Here is a 23,492-nt window from a genome sequence, read left to right on the forward strand (position 1 = left end):
AATAGTTTTATTTTTTGTATTTCACATACTATATCAAAATGATTTCATTGTCACATATTATGTTCCTATACAGTTTTATATATTTATATTTTTATTATTTATTTATGTGTATATTTGGTTTTGGGTTTTCTCTTCTCCCTGGTGATTTACTTATTTAAGGCAATAGCAAAATAAACTGTTAATTATTATGATTTTATAATTATTTTGCTACTAGTATGACAATTCCTATAAAAGCCATTGTTCTTTATCTTTTTCTCTGTTTTAACTTTTCTTGGCTATTCTTACATACTGTTTTTCTTCAAGACAAATACTAGAAATTATTTGTCAAGTTCCAAAAAAAGGCCTGTTGATATTTTGTTTGGGATTTTGTTAAGTTTATAAATCATCTCACAGGGTATTGTTATATTGCAGTTTTTGGTTCACCCTCTGTAGGAGGACAGGAGTTTTCCTTATTTATCTGGGTCTTCTATTATGTCCTTTATCAACTTTGTGAATTTCTTCATGTAGGTCCTTCCAATTTCTCAGTGCCACCAGTTTCAAATGCAAGTTTGACTGCTAGTTTTTGGCAGACTGGAACCTGATTTTTCCATAGACATGATGTAGTAATTTTGATGTCTGGTCCCACAGTCACTTGGGCTATGACTCATAAAAGAGGGAGGCAATGACCTTGGTGGTCAGGGCCTTTGGGTAAAAAGTTTGATAATCTGAGGGTTTGAGTCCCAAACCTACTTCCTCCTAGCTGTGTGATGGTGAGCACACTACCTCCCCTCTCTCTGCTCATTTTTTGCATGTAAAGTAGCATAATAACATGTTCCACATTGGGTTGTTCTGGAGAGTTCTGCTGGGCACACAGAAAATACTCAATAAATACTCACTATTATCAGTTTCTGTGAGAACACTCTTTGAGATCCAGTGTAAGGTTTGGGGTTCATGAACACATCTAGTAGTCATTTGTCCTTCAGCTTTGTGACCCAGGTGAGGCTATACAGGATGGATTTGGTCTGGTGGTATGTGGGATGAGGACCCTTCCAGGTGGACAGTTAAGGATATGAAAAGAAAAAAAAACAAAATGGGGTTTAGCAACAGCCATTATACTCAAGAAGCAATATGGATACCACCTCACAGTACTGTTGTGGGTTGTGGTCTCCTTACCCCTAGCCCCCCACCCCCACTGCACAAGTGACCTCCCTAAAATGCAGATCTTGTCATTCTGCTGTGCCTTGAGCCTTATCTCATTCCACTATGCCCTCACAACAGATGGAGGTTTTAAAATCTGTCCCTTTATTCCTTCTCTAGCCTGGCCATCTCTTCTCTTTAATTATCTTATAATTTCTTTAAGTCCTTTGCTCCCCTTTCATGCTCTTTCCTCAAATTCTATAGGTAGGAATCAGGGACCATTTCCTTCTGAAGACCTCCTTTTCTCCACACTGGAGTAGTTGTGATTTTCTTGCTTAAGTTGTCTTCTAGACTCTCACCATTTTATAGTAGCTTCTCAGCATGTCTTCTTTGGCAATTGTTCACATTTTGCTTAATGAAGTGGACTTCAAAGGCAAATATACTGAGTTGATGAGAAGATATCTATTCCAAATTCCATGGCCCTATGCTTAATCCTCAGAAGTGTGGTAGAGAGAAATACGGTAAAACGTCTATAAAATGTCTATTGATTTTCTTAAACAATTTTAGACCATGTGAGCTTACACCAAACACTGCATACAGTTTTTTTTTTTTTTTTCCAATCTGGGCACACATTTTTGGCCACCAAACCAAATGACTGCTTAAATATTGACCAAGAAGTCGGTGTTAATTGGGATTTTCCGTGAGATACAAATGCCCAAGATGAATTGTAAGAAAAATCAAATCTAACTTAATTATTATTTCTGTAAAAGTACAGTGATTCCGAGTGCTGCCAGGAGCCCTGGAGACTCCAGTTTTGGTATACATAGCCTTTGACCTTGCCAGAATCCAAAAGTTTTCAGAACTTGCTTTGATGCCCACCTGTGAAACAACTAGAGGTTTTCCCGATGTTCTTTTGTTCTTTAGTGTTTCATCTAACTCAAAAATATCATTTTGCACCTTTTTCCTGCTGGAGGGTTATATCTGTTGCAGTCAGAGTTTTTTTTTTTTTTTTTTTTTTTTCCCCTTTCTTTTGTTGTTGTTGTTCTATCCTTTGTGAAAGAGATTGGACACAAAAGAAACAAAATGTCTGACGCCTACCTTTGTGGAATTTGGAATATATCACAGAATTAAGTGATACATAAGCCATTTACTTTAATTTCATGTTTTGGTGTCTTGAGTTAGGTAATGAGCCTGTTTGCTCAAAATCCAATTATCCATTCTATTTTCTCACCCTCCACTACATACATGAATACATTCATTACTCACTTCCCAAAACCACTCCCCAATCCCACAAAACACATAAAGAGAGCTTTGTGAAGGAGGTGGGATTCTAAGCAATGGGAGGGGCCGACTTGAAAGGGAGGGCATTCTTCCAGGTCTCAGAACCAGCGTGGAGGAAGTGTAAAATGAGGAGTGGGAAAATCAAACACCAAGAAGTTTAGTTTGTGGAGAACAGAGGGAGCCTTGAGGGCCCAGGATCTTCAGAAGGGACAGAGTGAAGAGGGAGGAGTAGAGACATTTTCCAAACCAGTATTGACTGGTAGCTACAAAAGCAGAGAAACAAAGACTAGAATTAATCTTCAAAAAGAGCAAACTAAGGCACAACTTAATAAACCTATTAAAAGGACTCAAATGTTCCCCCTTGTTTTCATCAATTAGGGATAAAACTGGTCGAGGTCCAAATATCTACCTAGGAAGTGGCCCTGGAGTTAGATATTCAGTATTTGATCAATTATATCTGTACAGTTGTCGGCTGGGCATCTGTTCACTCATCAAAGCAATGTGACATTTAAGACAGAGTCAAACAGATGGCCGTATTTTGCTGAACTGGACTTTAATGAAAAAAAAAAAGTCCAGATTCTTTTGTTGCAAAGGAACAGGATTATTGCCTTAGAGGGTGTTCATCAAGATGGGAAAGAGAATGCGACATCAAAGAATTAAAACAAGGAAGCAAACATTAAGATGATTTCACCTCTCATGAGAGATAGGGGGAAAAATGGAAACCCAGATAGTGTGGAATATTTCAAATTCATAAACGAGAAAGCTAAAGCCAGGGTATACTTACAATCTCAGGTACCCCCACTAAAATGGAAGAAAGTTCAGTTGACCTTGTTCAGTGTAAAAATATCAGAAATATGGATCGGGTATTCCTTCACTGAAGAAAAAGAAGAAAAAAGTGCAAAGTGATAAGATTAATATCAAATTATCACAGGGAAAATATCACAAAAAATTTTAAATTACTAAAAATGTCAGTTTCTCAAGTTGAAAAATCTCCAAATAACAATGGTATCCTCATTTTCTACAGATGCAGTGTCCTCCTCCTTATAAAGAATCTGTTAAGTACCCACGAATCTTAGATGTACTGTTTTGAGTTTGCCAAAGTAGAGCTATGTCATCAGCTAACCAGAATCCAAGACTGAGGTTTGGGAACATAACTGTCATAAAACAACTGTTTAGACTTAATGATTTCTTTAAAATGCAATTCAAATGGTTTCGAAACTCCCGATTTCAGAGTTTCTATTTCCTAAAGAATTCTCTTTAGAGCATTTTAAAAGGGAAAGAATAGAGAAGAGTGCTGGATAGTGTTCTTTTCCAAAGCTCATTAAGTGAATGCAAATAAATTGCAAACTCATTACAATTCAGGGGCCTTTAATTAAAAATGGGTACATGTGATATAATAAAAAGGACAAGAGAGTGAACTTTACTTCAAATTTGATAACCTTTTTATAAGTAATAGTTCTTAATCAGAAGCAGAAGGGGACACAGGAGCATTGATTATTGTTTGTAAATTCAGATTTTATTCATTTATTTATTTTTAGTTATTGTTTTTATAAGTAAAATCACATTAAGGAAGGCTGGCTTGCTGTGGCTTAGAATTTATTGACTGCATGTTGAAGTTAAGGGTCCAAGTAGAACATTTCAGCACAGTGCTACTCCAGATTCTAAGAATCAAGTCTTCAAATAGGTTTCCATTTGTTCACTCAGGACCATCCAAGTATTTCAGGACACAGGTTCTAATCAGGAGTTAAAGTGCATCTTTGAATAGCTGTAGGCAAAGGGATAATCAGTTTTCTTCCCTCTAACTCATAAAAATAGCCCTGATTGTCAGATGAATGTAAAAGAAAATGATCAGAAAACTTGACTTTGACAAATGCAAAAGGCTGTATGGTGAGAACGGCCATGTGGTACCTTGGATACATCCACTTCAATGGAATCTTTTCTCCACTTTCTATTTGTGTCCATTTTGTTATAAAACACACACAAAAAATCAGTTCTCATTGCTCTTTTAGTAGCATAATAGAAAATCAGGAGAGTCCTTTAAAAAAACCTCTTTAATTACTTTAATTATTACAGATATTTCTACTATAATAGCTATCTCCTGGGTTCTTCTCTGCACAAATATCTTTTTTAGTAAAATGAGACCATACCGTACACAGTGTTTTGCAATCTGCTTTTCCCAGTGGATGAGCTGTGTGTTTTCATTTTAGTAAAGTTCATGGACTGATACTCAGGCTATGCTTTGATTACACAATTGACCCAAAAGTCCTTTAAAATGTACATTGCAGGACCACACATTGAACTTGACTTATGCCTGTGGATCTCTTTCAGTTCAGCACGTTCCATTTTCTGTGATCATGACTTGTTAAAGAGAATAGGCCAGTTTGTGGGCAGAAAGTCCCACCTTTTGGATTTGTCTGCTTGTTTCCAATTCTGTCCTTTTGATTCATTATAATATTCTTTTTTTACTTGGACAGTCTGTTTTGGACTTTTTATTTTTTGGTGAAGTCTTAATTGTTTAGAAAACAAATTGTATATTTAGATAGTAATTGCAATAGCTAATAAAATGATCTGAAAAAACAATTAAAGTTTTTGTAGTATTGATAAATCATTTGTTTTTGATATCACTTCCTGAGGAATCATAAACATTTCTCACTGGTACATGTGGATTTAAAAGCAGGCTTCTTTTAACATTTCCTTCCTCGTCTCTTGCTTTTAATATTGCATAAATGAATAAAAACTTTTGTTCACGATATCTGTTAATGAAAGAGAGCGAGCATGATTAAAATGTCAATTCTCAGTGATTTACTATATTTTCAAATAATGCTTCTGGTAAGGGTCAGCATAAATATATGCCTATATATTATAATAATTGAGAGTATTTCACTGTTCTCATTCCTGTAGAAAGTTAGGAGTTGCTCTCCTATATTACACCTCTGATAATCATTCCAAAATGATAATGCAAATGAGTTAGTAATCCAGATGTCAATCATTTGGGGCAGAATTTAATATGCCTTTTTACCAATATCCAGAATCTCTCTGATTTTCACATATTTGTTTATTCACACAACTATATTTTCATGTGAAAATTAAGGAGACATTTTGGGGAAGAATTTAATATGCCTTTTTTTTTTTTTTTTACCAGTATTCAGTGCATGCCATATAATTATAATTAGATAAATTGTTTAGTTTTTTTCAAAATTATGTAATCTTTTAAAAACCAACATTTTAATTAATGATATTAGTATTTTATAATTCATTTACTCTAACAAATGTGTTGCTACTTTCTGGGATTAGATATTCAGACTTAAAATAAAATAGTATCATTTAAATATATAATCTATTCATAGAGTGCTTACTGTGGGCCAGGTATTAGAATAAGAACCTGTATTAATGTTTTTTAACCTCACAAAAATCCTTAAGGGCTAGAAATTATTATTGCATCAATTTCATATTAGGCACTAAAAAAATGGGAGAAGCTAGAAAGTTTGTGTGCGGACTATTAATTGTTGTTGTTGTTGTTTTGTTTTTGGCCCTGGGGATTGAAACTCAGCGACGCTTTACCATGGAGCTACATCCCCAGCCTTTTTATTTTGAGACAGAACCTCTCCAAATTTCTGAGAGTCTCACTAAATTGCTGATGCTGGCTTTGAACTTGCAATCCTCCTTTGTCAGCCTCCCAAGTCGCTGGGATTGCAAGTGTGCCCTAGAAGATCCTTTCTGGGAGGAGAAATTTAAAATGTACATTTGTTAAACAAAAGTGGAAGCACACTTTGTGACCTATATTTTTCAGGTGTGTTGATTTAGAATAATCCTCTTTTGAGACATTGTCCACAGTATTTGACTGCCTCTGCCTGATGGAAAATACCTACCTATGGCAGTAACATTTCATTCCCAAACAGAAGCAGCAAGAAAATCAATACAATGTGAGCACTGTCAAGCTGTTAGCCCCAGTGAGCACAAGCATGGTGTTGTTCTACCTGTCATCGAGGATGATGTGTATGAAGCAGTTAAGGTTTGGGGGCTGTTTGGGTTTCTTCATAATAGATAGCAGTTCAAAAATCCCTTTCCCATAAAATCCTTACTTGTATTCATTCTATTGAGTATTTGGATTTATTTTGTGTATCCACTTATGCTAATGCTGAGGGGAAGAGTCCTATGATAGAACACCTGCTTTCTAAATCACAAAAGGGCATGGAAATAGCATGCCATTGAAGACTTTTGATTTGGTGTTTTATTTTATTTTAGAACAAAAAAGTAATTACTTCTACATAAATGTCTTATAGGAAAATTTAGTCATCAGGTATCCAGAAATAATCTGACTAGAACAATACATCTTAACTATATAGTTTTAGCCATCACTGAAACACTTCCAACATTTTAAGATTTTATGAAATTTGCAATCAAAGTGTAAGAATATTTAAAAAGCAGAGGGTTCGGACAATTAATATTATATTTAATTATTAGAATAAAAGGTTCTTGGATTACACTAAATGCCATAATATATCATGACTCAGACAATTGATTAGTTATATCCCTACATGAATTATAAGTATAATATAAAAAAAAGAGTGTAATGCTGTTTCCAGAGCTTGGATTTGAGAATGTTTTAAAAAGATATCCAAAGGCAATTAGATAGAAGGAATTTGTTCTAGTGTTCTATAGTATGATAAGATAATTGTAGTTGAAATAATTCATGATATATACAAAAAAAAATTAAAAAAGAAGAGTCCAAAATTTCTTAACAAATAGAAATAAATGTTTGAGGAAATAGAAATGCTAATTGATCTTATTTGATTATTATACACTGAATACATGTATCCAATTATCATGTAGTATCCATAAATATGTGCAAATATTGTGTGTCAATATAAAATTTAAAACAGATGTGCAAAGAAAAGGCCAACAATTAAGACTCAGTTATCTAAAACTATTGAAAGTTATTTAGTAGTGATCACAAAGTAGTTACTATTAATTGTATGCTGAGTATTTCATCTGAACTAATTTATACTCACAATGACTAATTTTATTCCCTGTTTGCAGATGAGAAGACTGATGCTTAGTGAGATTAAACCCGTCCCTCCTAACCCAGATCTTATGATCAGAATTGGGTATTTCCCGGATTTCAAGGCAGAGGTGTCCTATAATTTCTAGTCTCTGACCCTTACGCTATGGTGCCTTCCATGCTTTTTAAAATTCAGAATCATTTAGTTGAAAATATTTGACAAAATTTATTGATGTTAAATGTGGTCCTGAAGCATTTATTAAATGCCACTCAGTGTGATATAAAGGAATTTCAGAGGCCATACAGAATGCATTCTGTCCCCTCTGCAGGCTTCCAGACAAGTAGAGTGATAGGAAGATAAGGATAAAGATCAGCTAACTGTGTCCATTACAAAGGTGAATTTCTGATTTTTAGTTTCCTTTTTGGAAGGAGGGTGATGGTAGAAAGATGCCAAAGTTACTGTGAAAAGGTGCCAGATTCTTTTTATGGCCCAAACATGTCCCTGTTGTGTGCAGAGCAAAATTAACAAGCGTAAATCAGGACAAGACATTATGTAGTGTTCATTTCACATCGTTCTTGAGTTTCCATTGTGACTAAATTATTGGATTTGCAATACCTGTTCACCTGCAACTTCCCTAGATTTTATTTTCATATTAAATTTCATTAAATGCAGTATGCTTTTTTGTACATTAAAATACACATTAACTGCTCCATCATGATGATATATAATTGAACATTTATCAAAATCTAGAGAAAAGGGTATTAAAATGTTATAATCAACATTTGAGACATGAAAAATTATCATTAAACTTTATAGTGTAATGAAAAATCATGGGAAGCACTTAATATGTTCAGCACCTGAAATTATTGCTTGGGTAATATAGACATGCAGCTTTTTTCTACATTGCTCATCTCAATACTTCTCTTCATTTTATTTAAAAGTGTTGACCACTGTAACTTTTATCACGGTGATATTTTCTGTATAAATAAAAATCAATCTCTACACAATTTCCATTTCTATTAAAAAAAATCCTCATTTCCTCCTAAGAAGAGTCCTTTTATAGAAGCCCAGGAAACTGAGTGATTTTTTTTTTTTTTCGCCTGTAAGTCTAAAATGTGAACACTGGGGACTATCAAGATAGATATCATTATGGGAAACCACACTCTAGTTTCTCACTGGCCTCCGAGATTCCCCTAACAGAAATTTTGTGCCAATAAATGCTATGGACCCAAAGAGAGTTGACCAATAAATCCTGTCATCTAACATACAGTAAGTGTTCACTGAATATTTTTTAAAAACCAAAGAATGAAGAATAAATATTAAAAATCCTGAATCCCACATTACGTTTATTGTAAGTTACACATATTAATTTTTGGACTTTCTTACTTTGTGATATTTTATGTGTCAAAATAGCAAGAGGGCTGTGAAAACCAGGAAATGCTTTGCTTCAACCTCCATCCTGTTCTGGGTATTGTTCTAGGAAATGACAGTACATAGATGAAGAATCACAGAGCCTCACTCAAAGAATTTCTGGCCAACCTGTGCTCAATAGGACATTAAAATAAGCTTGACTTGGGATTTTTCACTGGCAATCAGTTAATAAGATAGTAGAATGTCCTGGTGTAGTTCTGTGTGGCTAAAAGTGATTTTTTCAGACACTTTTTAAAAATTTGTTGTATTTATTTATTTTATTAGTTATACATGACAGTGGAATGCATTTGGACACATAATACATAAATAGAGTATAACTTCTCATTCTTCTGGTTGTACATGAAGTAGAGTTGTACGGGTAATGTAATCATATATGCACATAGGGCAATATTGTCCAATTCATTCTACTATCATTTCTACCCCCATACCTCCTCCCTTCCCTTAACCCCTCTCTGACAGAAACCTTTTTAAATCAATGGTGTGAGCAGTAGTGATCTAGTAAATAGTGCTAAGGCAGCTCACAATGGTTTGCTGTAGGCTTCCTGTTAGAGCACTGAGGCTTCCTCAGATTCAAGGTGATTTTGAACTTGAGTTTCTATCTAACCAACCAAGAGGGAGTTCAAACAACATGTGAGAAGAAAGAACAAACCATGAGGAGATACCATGATCTGTACCTTCCTCATTTCTCACAGATGCTGGTTCAAGGTTTTTGTTGTTGTTGTTGTTGTTGTTGTTGTTGTTGTTTGTTTGTTTATTCAGCATACAGTGAGGAATCTTCCAGGTAGAAGCAAACAGTAAAGCAAGGATTCTTAGCCCTAGCAAGAGCAAGGGCCAGGGCTGGGTCTGTACTGAAGACTTCACCAACATCACACACAGAAATTCTTGGCTAAGACCTCACTCACTCTGTCCTCTTTCCTGTTCTTCTGCTGTCTTGTACCTAGACATGGCTTCTTCCCAGTTTCTAATACTATCATGAGTCTGTGGGCGACAAGACTAAGAGAAACTGCAAAGAGGATGTATTTAAAATAAAACAAAGAACTTTAACCAGAGGATGTTAGAGGATCAATTCAAACTTTCTATATGTGAAAAGTTTTATGTCTATAATATGGAGCTAAGAATACTTTGTTTCTCATAATACTATTGTAAGAGAAAGAGGACATGTTTATTAGTCAGTTTTCTGGCACTATAACAAACATCTGGAGCAATTAACTTATAAAAAAGTAAAGATTTATTTTGGTACACAATTTTGGCAGGTTTTAATGCATGCTTGGCCCAGGTGGAGAAAAAAAATGTGTGGTGGACAAAAATGCTCACCTTCCAATAGCACTACCCTAAAGACAGACATTTAACATACGGGCCAGTAGGAGACATTCAAGATCCAAACTACAGCAACATGTAAAGGGAGCCATTGGGCACAGGTAACCAGATAACATTTTCCCGTGATTATAATTAGTCATCCACAGGAATGTGCATTTTGCTTCTTTCTCCAACTGTTGACTGCACTGCAGTAGGATGGCTGGAATTGCATCTCAGCACTCATTCAGCATTACTAGTGGTAAATGCAGAATTCCGCTCTTTGTCTGATAGCAGTTGCTCACTGTACCCTATGTTTTGTGCTATTCATTTTCTCTCCTTCATTATTGCATTCTTTTTTCCTCTTCTTTTTGTTTTTATTAAAATGAAGCATTATGTGCTCTAGAAGGCAGTTTCACATACCTTATTTCACCCTTTCAACAACCTCTGGTATCATTATTCTCATTTCTCAGATGAAAAACTGGCAATGAGTGACAATAGGAAAATCATCAAATGGTGCAGGACCCTTTGGTTTTCTACCACACCACCTTTTACTAGATCTCTATCTTCCGCAAATTTTTGAATTTGATTGGTTTTGCATGAAAGCACAAATGAGCACAGAACAATCAACTTATAATGGGTACAACTGGAGTATGGAGAAAGCAGAATGTGAACAAATGGTTGCATATTCTTTAGAATCGGAATCTCTAACCTCTAGAGCCTAAAGGACATATTTAGTCTTAAAATTCACAAGGGTGTAAGAACCCGTCCTTTTGAACCAATAATTTGTGACTTCAGAATTCATTTTTACAAATTTTCATCCTCTAAGGATGCATTTTAATCTTCTTAATGAAGAGAGCTTCTTTTGAATATCAGCCAGGGATCTGTGCACAGGAAGAATATGGGCCCTACATGGCCCATGAAAGGAAATAAACTCAAATGACTGCCCCTTTCTTTTGTTTACCTTCCAGTACCCAATCATAATGGATCAGAAGATATTTTTTGAAATTCTTCTGGCTGGCAAAAAAGCACTTGAAGGGTTAACACATAATGACCGATTCTTTCTTTGCAACACAAGAGTCGAAGGCCATTTTTCTGTTTTTTTTTTTAAAGAAATTTTAAATATGTACTATATCTGAATCCACACCCATATTATAAAAGCACTGAAATCAAACAGCCATGGTTCATTCGTGGCCTTTGATTTTTATATCCATGCATGTTAAAAAAAAAAGAGAGAAGGAAAACCAAACATGTGTGCTGCCTTTTAATAAAGATCATATTAAAAATTCAATAAATAGCAATATCTCTGATCTCTTAACAAAAGCTTCTGGTGTACAGGAAATTAAATGAAAAAAAAACCTTGTTAATCCTTTTTGATTTCTGTACATTGTAGCTAGAAGCAGAATTCTTTAACTCACAGATTTCTCCTTTTTTTTCCCCTTTTTTAAATTTTTTTAATCTTTTCTTGCAAAAACGTTGTCTGGGCAACAATATAAATGCAGTTTGATTCTTAGAAACATTTTAAAATGAAGGGGGGGCGGTGAGATGGGGAGTGAAGCATTGTGTCATTGTCTCATCCCGGTGGCCTTGCAAGGAGGAATCCACCTCGAACCAGGTGATAACCTGATAGACTTTATCTTGTCTTCCCCCGGCCTCCCTGAAGCCTGCCAACACTTCCACTGGCTGTTAGGCATTTTAAATATCCCCCCTGAGCCCTAACCTCACCCCCTTTCTCTTCTTGTCAGCTGGAATGTCTCAGAGCTGTCAGAAGCTTGTTGCTTATTGATGTTTCCGTGTGTTTTATGTCTTTTCTGAGATATGACAGGCCCTGACACAGTGCTGATTTCAATCAGGCTGCTTCTGGAGAGGCCTAAGATTTTTAGTTGCACAATCCACGTCTTGAGCATACTTCAGAGGCCTCTGTCTAATGAAAATGTTTCAGGAGGCTGAAATAAAGGCCCTGTGCTCAACAAACAGCAGCTGAAGAATTCACAAGGTTTGAAAAAACATGTGTGCGTGTGTGCACGCACACACACACCCCCCTCACAAACCTCCCCCCGTTCTGCTTTTGTTATAAGAAAAGCAAGAACAGAAAGTGACCTCGTGAGCCAAAGGTTCTGACACTGAATCAAATCCCTTTAGACCTGAACTGACAGGCTGGGCCTGGCTTTAGATTACGTTATCACATCTTAGAACGAGGCTTGTATGTACCTCAGGATTCCCTACATGTGAAGAGCTGACGATTTTACCCTTGCTGCTTATTAAGTCAAGTTCTGATGTCTTGTCGAGAATGAAAGCCTATCACACACACAGGGCTGGAAGAAAGGGCAAAACACCAACCAGCGATGGAAATAAAATGTAGAGCTGGTGGTGAACTCATTCCTGTTATTTACAAGGCTGGCCACGAGGAGATTAAAAATATTAGAAAATTAATTTTGGTAAATCGTGTGATTTCCTGAAACTTAAACATTTAAGCTTATGTCATGCTGACCATATTTAAGCTAGGCAAACAAGGGGCTTTGGAGACCCAAGGCATTTTATTTAGACATATTAGCACATTTTTTGGAGGCTCCCATCAAATTTACTTCTAGAACCTGAGCAAGATTGTATAACACCTGAGTTTTGTGGAGAGTATGGCAAGTTGTACAAACCTGGTCTAGTCCAATGAACTTTGTTGTTGGGTTCACCAATTTGACACAGGAATGTTGAAGTCTTTTATTGCTTGGAAGGAGGGTATCTTCTCATTACTGATCTTTCAAACTTCAAAAGTTGAGCAATTGGCACGAGCTCCTTATGAAGACCAGACTTGAAAAATTCACAGAAACTGGTGTTCTTCTTTCCTATAGGACAAGGCATGGAGCTGCAAGTAATATTTGTGATTTTCTTGGGACTTCCAGGAAGAAAAACATATAATATGATAATATGCCTAGAGCATCTAGAATTAAAATATTGATTGAGGGGAAATATTCAAAGTATAACAGGCATTACCTCAAAATTCTTAAAAGTACAACAAAAAAATGTGTCTTGATTTCTTATGTAGGTAAGTATAGTATAGGAGAAGGAATAAAAGTTGACTCAGGTCCTGAAAGCCCACCCATAGGTGATATGTGGACTTCCATCTAATTCATTAGTGCTAACATTGATAAAGTGAGATTTCACATTAGAATGTAGGTTTTTGGCTTTGGAAAAATCAACCAGTCTGAAAGTGGTAATAATGAGCTATATCTGAGCCCTGACAGTTCTGATTAGATGGGCCCTGTACTCTCCATGGGCCATAATTGACCATCTCTTTTTGTCTCCATTATGCCATAGGCTGGGGCCTCTGTAACACCTGCTTGACAAAACCTGATGTGGAGGCAGACAACCTTGTATTTGGATTTCAGCTCTGCCATTTGATAACTGTGTTGCTTCACACAGTGAACTTAACTATTCTAGGATTCCTTAGTCCAGAAATGTAAAGAATAAATTGTACCTCAGATGTTATTTGGATGGTTAATTGGCATCACTAATGCAAAGTACTTGGCTCATTAAAAAACAAAAAACCTCAATAAATATTAGTTCCATCTCTCATTTCCTCCATATAGTAGACACAAATGTGATCAAAGCCTTTTTTTTTTTTTGGTAAGTCAGGTTCTTTACTGTATTATAAAAGTTAGAGTTTTAGTGTTTTTGGTTGGAGAAAAAAATCCTCTGCCTCTAAGCCACATGGAGTGAAAATTACCTCTAAAAAAAAGTGCCCCTCACCTTCACCTTTATTCCATTTTTAAAATGTTATGATATTTTTAACAATATTAATATAATAACAGTAGCATGTGTTTATTGGGTTAGCCTGTATTTTATGACTTGGTATCGAATTTATGGCTTGTTTCTACCAGTACTGTCACTATTAATTTTTGTTCCCATTTTTTTCATCAGCTGGAACATTGTCACAGAACTATTGCCTGCCCGTGATAAGCAGCCCCCGCTATTATTATTTCAGGTCTGCTTATCAACAGTCAACACATCTCCCCAAATTATGTATTTTTGGAGGAAAAAAATAACAACTATGTTATCAATTTAACCCCTTTGTCACCAAAGAGCCCCTTTTCTCCAGCCGCCCATAAGAATTCTGGCATGATGTGCTATGAAGAGAATTAGAAAAGCAGTCAGGAAGAGAACTGTCACTGAAAATACCTCAGGGGTAGAAAAATGCCTTCACAGTGTGACTTTAAAATAGAAATTTATATTGGTCCTGACTGGTGACCCAGCCCATGCAAACTGAGGCCCAGGAGTCTGGGTAGCTACTGACCCTTGGAAGGGCTGGTTGAGAAAGAATCGCCTGCTGGGAACTCCCAGAGATCAGGGGCCTGCCAGACTCTTGGAAAATGACTGCCAATTTGGCCCAGTCTCAGCTGACTGCATGCCCAGGAGGGAGGGTATGGCAGTAATAAAGCAGTTTAGTGGAGAAAGATATTGCTTCAAGCTCCCAAAGCTTCCAGTCTATTTTATGACAACATTATTCACTCACACTTCCACATAGACACACACACAGGCACGTGACACGTGGGCGCTCACTTGATATTGGGATATATATTTTACTTTGAGCAGAGAAAGATCATGCAAAAGCTGAAAATGCTATAGTTTAAAATTATGTTTCTAATTATTCCAGAAGTGATTAAATACTTTAGTAATTCCTTCTATAATTGAATAATAAGAAAATTCTGATGGTATAACACCCACAGGCTAGATGTGAACTTGAGGATTCTGAGGTTCTGTTGGCAGCCCCATGACTGATATCTTGAACAGTTCTCCATTTGTTCTCTTACCCTTTAACTGGAGGAGACTTTGACTTTTAAACAATGCTTTAAGGGTTAGAATTCTAAGAATCCTTTGCAACTTTTCAAAGAACTATGCTACTCAAGGAGTGCAAGTCCATATTTACATATTCAATATCTTACAATATAGAACACATCCAATACAACCATTATAGCAGGATGGTATCTTAAAATGGATTACAACTGCCCCAATTTGCAACTTGCAGATATTTATTTATTTATTTTTTAAAGGCAAAGTACCACAATTCTGAAAATTTAAAGGAGAGACAGCAGGTAATAGGGAACATTTTTTTTTTCATTGTGTATTATATCACCCCATTTAAGGAGCAAGAATCTAAGCCACATTTCAACACTACAGTGAGAAAGGTGCTATGCTTTACAATGAATATGGAGAACTGAATTTTGTTCTCTGCATTAAGGTAAACAAATATGGGTGTCAATTGTGTTTCTGCATCTCACTCTAACCAGGAGATGTGAAAAAAAAATCATTATTTCTGTTTTACAGAAGAGGATACTGAAGTTAGAGAAGTTATACAGCATGCTCACAGCCAAGAAGCTAACACCTGAAGGGGCTGACGTTTTCAGTCTCTCAGACGTTCCGCATCCAATTTTATTAAGCGTCAAAAACTCATTGCACAAACAAGCATTGTCAATGTTAAGGCCCTTCCTAGCAGGATTTTCTTACATAATCATCCTGAGAAAATTGAATACCTTCTGTACATTTTTCCAGTAAGAGGACCACTTAAAAATAAAAATCATAATCCCAGTTTACAATATATAGAAAGCAATTACCCATTTTGTCATAAGGATGTTCCTACAGCATGCTTTGGGCATATGGTCTCAGAGATACAGGTAGAGAAAGTAAAATGATTTGCAATTCATTTTGCGAGCATGATTATTTCTCTTTGCACTTTTTATAAATTGAGATTCAAATGTAAAGATTGGACCTAAAAAAAGTGTTAAGGGAGATAATCCAGTCTTTTCTCTCTTGCAAAAGTAGCACCATCTACAATTGACTAATTACAGAGAGAACTGGGCATTCCATGAAGATTAAGGGCAAGCGGCTAATTACACCCACAAGTGGCTAACAGCAACTACAATTAGCTGTTTATAGGAGCAATTATTGGTGTAGCCAATTTTGTACCCCAAAATAATTACAGGTGCAAAATCTCACATGCCGTTAGACATGCTCTCTTTCAAAATGCTGGCCCAGTGTGTGCAGATTTCTCCCAGAAAGAGAAATAACTAGAGAGGTTCAAAAGTTGAGATGTGAAAATGTTACCAACTTTTAAGCTGCCTGTTTCATTAATTTATTTTTAAGGCTTGAAAAATGGTAATTAACTTAATTCATACACTCTAGTAACTCTTGAAGCATTCAAGAAGTAACAGTAGGGACCAGGGTTGTGGCTTAGTGGTAGAGTGCTTGCCTGGCATGCATGAGGCACTGGGTTTGATCCCTGGCACCACGTAAAAAGAAGCAAATAAAATAAAGGTTAAAAAAAAGAAATAACAGTAGAGATTCTGAACTACCTTCTGAAGATAATTCACTAGTTGTTTGGTAGCAAAATGTATTTTAAAACCTGTATTAAGGTGAAATCAAACCATGGCAGCTACTAATATTGTCAATGTCAAGTTCTGAGTTAAATCCTTGGTCTTGAAGATGGCACGTTCACATACTCAACTTGCAGACATTTTTGGAATTCCTACTGTATTCCAGGCATTCTATCTGGATGTGCAGACTTGAAAGAAAAGACATCTGAGAGATTCTTAACTTGCTCAAGTTCTTGAAATGTATTCCCTGCTCTGGGCAGCCTGGAAGTAGAGGTATGTTCAGAGTTTACTTTTTGGCTCAGAAATAAAACCAATGACATATTGTCTCAATATACTTCTCCAAAATAAGCAGATGTACACCTCCATCCCCAAACAGACAACAAACTCCAGGCTGACAACAAACAACCACCCTGGGATTCCAAAAGTTTCTATTTGGCTTCTAAATTGTGTAATAATATGAAATGAAAAAAAAAAACAGTTATATTTTCGTCTTTTCACTTATCAAGAGTTTCTCATTTTTTTAAAAAAGCCAGTTCTGTTTATCATGTATTCCATCATGGATCATTTCCATCATTATTTTCTTGATGCCACAGGACAGGCATAAAACAATCTATTCTTAGTCAATCATGAGGCATTTAATTTAAAGCTATAATGTCATCTGATTTTGAAAAGCCAAACCTGGAAGGCAAGCATGAGACAACAAGATTGCAATCTATTCATAACAAGTATATTTCCAGAAAGGAATCAAATGCTTGAAAAAAATCCTAATCTTCTATTTATATTACCCAGAGACACTATTGCTTGGTCAGGAGGCAGTGTTATTCGTAAGTAGAGATGTGAGTTTAAGGTGGGAAAACAGAGCACTTGGTCTGGGTAGACCATGGTGCTATGAGTTTACCTCTGTCACTGCAGAGATTTCTATTCCTGATTATAATTCTAGGTGGTCTCTCTGAACTTCTGGAATGCAATTTCCATCCAGTGACATCACAGACTTTTCCTTGAGAGTAGCCACCCTGATCTATCTTATATACCTTTTATTTTTTTTACAGACCTGGGTTTGAATATAGGCTCCCACTTATTAGTTTGGTGACCTCATGTAAGTTTCTCAACCTCCTGGAAACTCAATTTCTTCATCCATAAAAACATGTAAGGTAGGTTGGATGCAGTGGCACATGCCTATAATTCCAGAGACTGGGAAGGCTGAGACAGGAGGATCATAAACTCAAAGCCAACCTCCGCAACTTAGTGAGGCTCCCAGCAGCTTAGCAAGACTCTGCCTCAAAATAAAAAATAAAAAGTGCTGGGAATGTAGCTCAGTGATAAATGGTAAAGTGCTTCTGGGTTCAATCCTCAGTAATCAAAAAAAATCAAACCAAATCAAAACAACAAAATCTCAAACCTATAAGATAGGAATAACAATACCTTTATTTATGGGGTTGCTTTGGGATCAAAGTAATGTATGCTATCCAGTGGGGACCTCAGGCTATGCTGCCATTATCTGACAGAGAGAAACTGCATAATCTTTAACCTAAAAACAAACAAACAAAGAAATAAACAATTAACACCCTGAAGTGCACAGGAACTCACCTTTCCTGTTTATAAAACATCATTCATTATAGTCAACACTACTTGGATCACAAAGAAGGACTACAAATTAATTCATTCATTCCTTGAACAAATGTTTATTTAGTAGAAAAGTAATATGTAATGCTTAATAGTACTTGTTACGTGCTAGGGATAGCACTTGTTACGTGGTAGGGACTTATTTAAATTCTACATATATTGGTCTTTATGACCACCCTTGTGCTATAGGTGCTGTGATCAGTCCCATTTTACAGATGTGGAAGCCAAATAAGAAAGGAGTTAAGTAACTTCGCCAAGGCCCCACAATTGAAAAGTAAAGAGCCAGAATCTGAACCCAGATCATCAAGTGCCTTCTTATTTCCTATGTCCAGTTTGCTCAGGGGTGGGTGTAAACATACAAATCTTACAAGAGGTGTCTCAGAATCTCTCTTATTTGTTGAAAGATGTCACAGCAGTTTTCTCAGTGGGACAGGTTATGTGTGAAGCATGACACTCCTTCAGGCATTGCACTGCCCTGTTGTAATATGGGCTTCTTGCTTGTCTTTGCAGGTAGGTTGTAATTCCTTTGCTGTGTGGACACTGCTGCCCGGTCCTTTCTTAAGTGATAAAAATGTTCCAAGATGAAAAGCATTGTATCCTGCTACAGAGGCCAGAGTGACCCAACTGCATCTGGGTTGCATTCTGTCCTCTAGTCCAGCAAAATCACCCAGCTGTTCTACAGACACATTTGAGATCCTCACGTGAATGAGGAGTTTATAAAACACAGCATATCTCCTTATTTGCTATAGAAATAAAGGGGCCAGATATTTTGCTCATTTAAAATATTGTTTGTTTCAAGGAGGAGCTCTGTACCTCTATGGTAAACAATGCTTCAGGAATGATGAAAAAGCTCACTAGATTCTTTTTCTATAGAAAAAGCATGAATGCAAATTGTAGCATCTGCTTCATATGCATATTAGAACAGTCAGTATATTAATACAGAGACTGGTTGCCCAGATGCCAGGGAACCTGGCAGGAGCCCTTTCTGAACTGACACAACCACAGAGGAATTCAGAGTGGCAACCGCCTCATTTGGCACAGGTTCCTTACCCTGACATCATCTTGCAATTCTGAACAAGGTTGGATTATGTTTGTCTGGCTTCCCCACCTTACATGAACCATGGAACGCTTCCAAAAGAGACTATTTATTTATTTATTTATTTATCTATACTAGGAATTGAACCCAAGAAGATCAGTTTTAAAATCTTTTCTTTGAATGTAAAGTTAAGTGACTTTCAGAATCAGATTTGGGATTCCCCTCAGAAAACACCAAACTGTAAGATCAGAAGGATTAAGACATCAAAACAGAATCTTGTTACTAGAAATCCAGCCTTCTGCTGTCTTTAAAATAGACAAATTTTTCTGTGAAGCAGGAAGTGCTTAAAGTCTAGGTTGGGTAACAATCCCCCCAATTATAAATATGACTGAAGGAGAGACCAAAAATGGCACTAAACGTTGTTCAACTGTGGAGATCTTTAGGTAGTCACTCAATTATTGCCTACTTGCAAACTGGTATGTTAAATTTCATCATAAAGTCCCTGGAGGACCATTAGAACTCTGAAAATACTTGTGACAAAACAATATTTCATATTCGTGGGTAACCATATTAGTATGAATATATCCATTAAAAAATAAATTTACCGTTGAGAAAAGAAACAGCCATCAGTTTGGGCTGAATTACCATCAGTGAATGGACATGCTGAAGATTTCTTCTCTTTCTGGCAAATGTATTTTTTTGAGAAATGTGACCTTGTGCTTGTTCCCCACCAAAGTGCAGGAAACTCAGTTTACATTTATCCCTTGTTCCCTGGTAGAGGCAATGTCCTAGCTCTCTTACACCACTTCTCTTTCAACTCTGTGAACTTAGAGTTGAGAAATGATGAACCACTATTTGGAACACTGAGACACTGTCTGGATGCTCTGCCTTACCCTGGGTAAAGACTAGTCCTCTTTTAGTGGCAAGATATGATTTTCACCTCTAAGGGTGATGCTCTTTATTTATAACCATGGACCCAGTTTCCAAAAAATCATGTGTGTCCATCCTACCTTTTATTCTCTTTTCAAAGGCATTCATGACCAAAGAATGGGAAGACCTGTTTTAAGAACTTGCCAAGAATGGGTATTTTATGCACCTTCCAGAGTAAAAAAAATATTACAGTACTGATCTGAATGTGGACTCTAGGATTCTGGTAATTTGGGAGACACACTGGATCATTTCTTAAACGCAAATGTTTCATACAACAATGTTCCACTCCTAGTGATAGTCCCAATGTCACTCTTTCATCCTAGCTTCTTGTTAATTAGTAATTGAATTTCTACTGATTCTTACTCTGTGTTGGTATTTTTCTGTTGCCAGGTCAAGCTTCTGGTTCACCTTCCCTGCTGAGAGTGGCAGTGGGCATAGGGAAAGTCAGCAAGTGTCAGTGTTAGTCTAAACCAGATCCACCAGGAAAATTATCCTTGAAAATATATAGGTGAATCTCACTCCAGTTAGATTGGCAGCCATTATGAAGTCAAACAACAACAAGTGCTGGCGAGGATGTGGGGAAAAGGGTACACTTATACATTGCTGGTGGGACTGCAAATTGGTGCGGCCAATTTGGAAAGCAGTATGGAGATTTCTTGCAAAGCTGGGAATGGAACCACCGTTTGACCCAGCTATTCCCCTTCTCGGTCTATTCCCTAAAGACCTAAAAAGAGCATGCTACAGGGACACTGCTACATCGATGTTCATAGCAGCACAATTCACAATAGCAAGACTGTGGAACCAACCTAGATGCCCTTCAATAGATGAATGGATAAAAAAAATGTGGCATTTATACACAATGGAGTATTACTCTGCATTAAAAAATGACAAAATCATAGAATTTACAGGGAAATGGATGGCATTAGAGCAGATTATGCTAAGTGAAGCTAGCCAATCCCTAAAAAAAAAATGCCAAATGTCTTCTTTGATATAAGGAGAGTAACTAAGAACAGAGTAGGGTCGAAGAGCATGAGAAGAAGATTAACATTAAACAGGGATGAGAGGTGGGAGGGAAAGGGAGAGAGAAGGGAAATTGCATGGAAATGGAAGGAGACCCTCAGAGTTATACAAAAGTAGATACAAGAGGAAGTGAGGGGAAAGGGAAAAATAATACAAGGTGGACAAATGAATGTCAGTAGAGGGGGCAGAGAGAGAAGAGGGGAGGGGAGGGGAGGGGAGAGGGGATAGTAGAGGATAGGAAAGGCAGCAGAACACAACAGACACTAGTATGGCAATATGTAAATCAATGGATGTGTAACTGATGTGATTCTGCAATCTGTATATGGGGTAAAAATGGGAGCTCATAACCCACTTGAATCAAAGTGTGAAATATGATATATCAAGAACTATGTAATGTTTTGAACAGCCAACAATAAAAAATTAAAAAAAAAATAAATGAAAAGATGATCAATTATCTTTGCATTTGTTTAAAGTAGACATGTAATATGTATACCTATAGTAAAATCAAATAAATATTTTGATTTTTTAAAGATTTAAAAAAAAAGAAAATATATAGGTGAATATTTAAACTCCTAGCAAAATTAATTGTATAATTTTGAGGGCCTGTGTTTTAATGCTTCTCCTCTACTCTGGTAGCAAGGAATTCCCATCTGGGATGAGACACTTTCCAAATCTTCCTGCAGAAAATCAGAAATACTCCCTGGGCAGAAGGGACCTGTTCTAGGAGGCCACCCCGCTGCATTTGACTTAAGAGTTTTGCTGTGTGGGGTGGGATTCTTACTGAAGGAATTTGGCCAGAGTAGGGTTAAAGCTTCTTCTCCAAAGAGATAATCCAAAATTTAGACAACCCTGCAAAAAATACAATCTTGTCACCTTGGCCTGTGCTTAAATATTTCCATGGTACTCACTGCCCACAAATTCTATAGCATGGAACACAAACCCATTCATAATATTTCCTCTACCTGTGATCCCCTTTCTTTATCCCCAACCCCTTTCTCCTTGTTGCCACTAAAATACTTACTCAATACATAAATTGTATGTATGACATTTGCTGAATTTTCTCTCATTATATCACCCCTTATGAATATACAAATTCTTGCCCCTCTAGATCTGCTTGGCAAATATCTGTGTACCCTTCCTGGTCCATTTGGAATGTCTCTCTCTTTCTGGATATTCTCTGACCTTGCCTTTATCCTTTACTCTCCTACTGACAAAAGTGATAGACCCATTTGTCCATTCTCATCATGCTGAATAGAACCCAAGTATAGGTCTCAGCTCCACCACGTGGTGGAGATGGCTACCTGTTCTCAAGGATAAACAAAGCCACATGCTAGTTGAAGTGGAAAGAATGGATTTTAACAAATAATAAAAAGTAACAACAATTAGAAAAGTGTTTCAGCATGAACTCAATTTTGAGTTGGACAGAGGTAACTGGGAATTTTAAAGGGAGGATGAGGATATAGGAGGGAGATAAGTTGAAGTCATACCAGAGTCAAGAAAGGAAAGACAATTAAAAAGTATGAAGGAAGGGTTGGTTCATGGGAAACCCATCTGAGTTCTAACTGGCACTTATTGAAATTAGGTATCTGTCCTCCCATAGAGATTAGGAGATAGGAGCCCCATCTTCAGGTGTTGGCTGGAATAAACAGTAAGTTTTTGACAACCTTGGGTTTTCTCAAGCACTCACTTTAAGCAGAGGTAGAGTCATCCCATGGATGTTATCTCAAGCTGTTAGAAACCATGTCAGTGTTTGCTCAAGTCTTGATAGACTAATAGCTTAGTTGGGTACTCAGAGTCGTTGGTCAAGGACAGAATTTTTGTCCTTATCCACCCAAATTCATGAACCCCCTCTGTAATAACACAACTGTAGTCAGGCATGCAGAGCTACCTAAGGAAAGATGGTGACAGAGGAAGCCAGCGGCCACTATCTTGGAGAGCTGACGTCACCATCCCTGTTTTCGACTGATCGCAGCTCATTCATCTATAGAACAGGTAATTTCAGGCTGCCATTCGCCTGCGTCTTGCAGACAAATTACTCAGGCTCAGTGCTAAAGAACCCGCGGAAACTGCTTCTTGGAGCCTGCTCCTATCAGAACATACACCGAGCCCGGAGCAGCCGAGTTCCGGCTCCCAGAAATGCTCTGGCCCAGGGCTAACGAACCCGCAGAAACTGCTTCTCGGTCCGGGTCCTGCTGAATACTGTGGAGGTAAATACCAACCGAGCCTTCATAGGCAGTGGCAACAGGATTGAGATGGGGCTTGTGAGGGCCAGTCAGGACTCACCCATTGCTTTGGTCACCCGGCAAAGGGAACGAAATGCTGCCATTCGCATGGGATACCAACATGGGAGAGATCTGATGTCATCAGAAAGCGGTGGAGGAGATAACTTCATCG

The sequence above is a fragment of the Marmota marmota genome, unplaced genomic scaffold, assembly GCF_001458135.2.
Source record: "Marmota marmota marmota unplaced genomic scaffold, marMar, whole genome shotgun sequence".
In the NCBI taxonomy this organism is placed as follows: domain Eukaryota; kingdom Metazoa; phylum Chordata; class Mammalia; order Rodentia; family Sciuridae; genus Marmota; species Marmota marmota.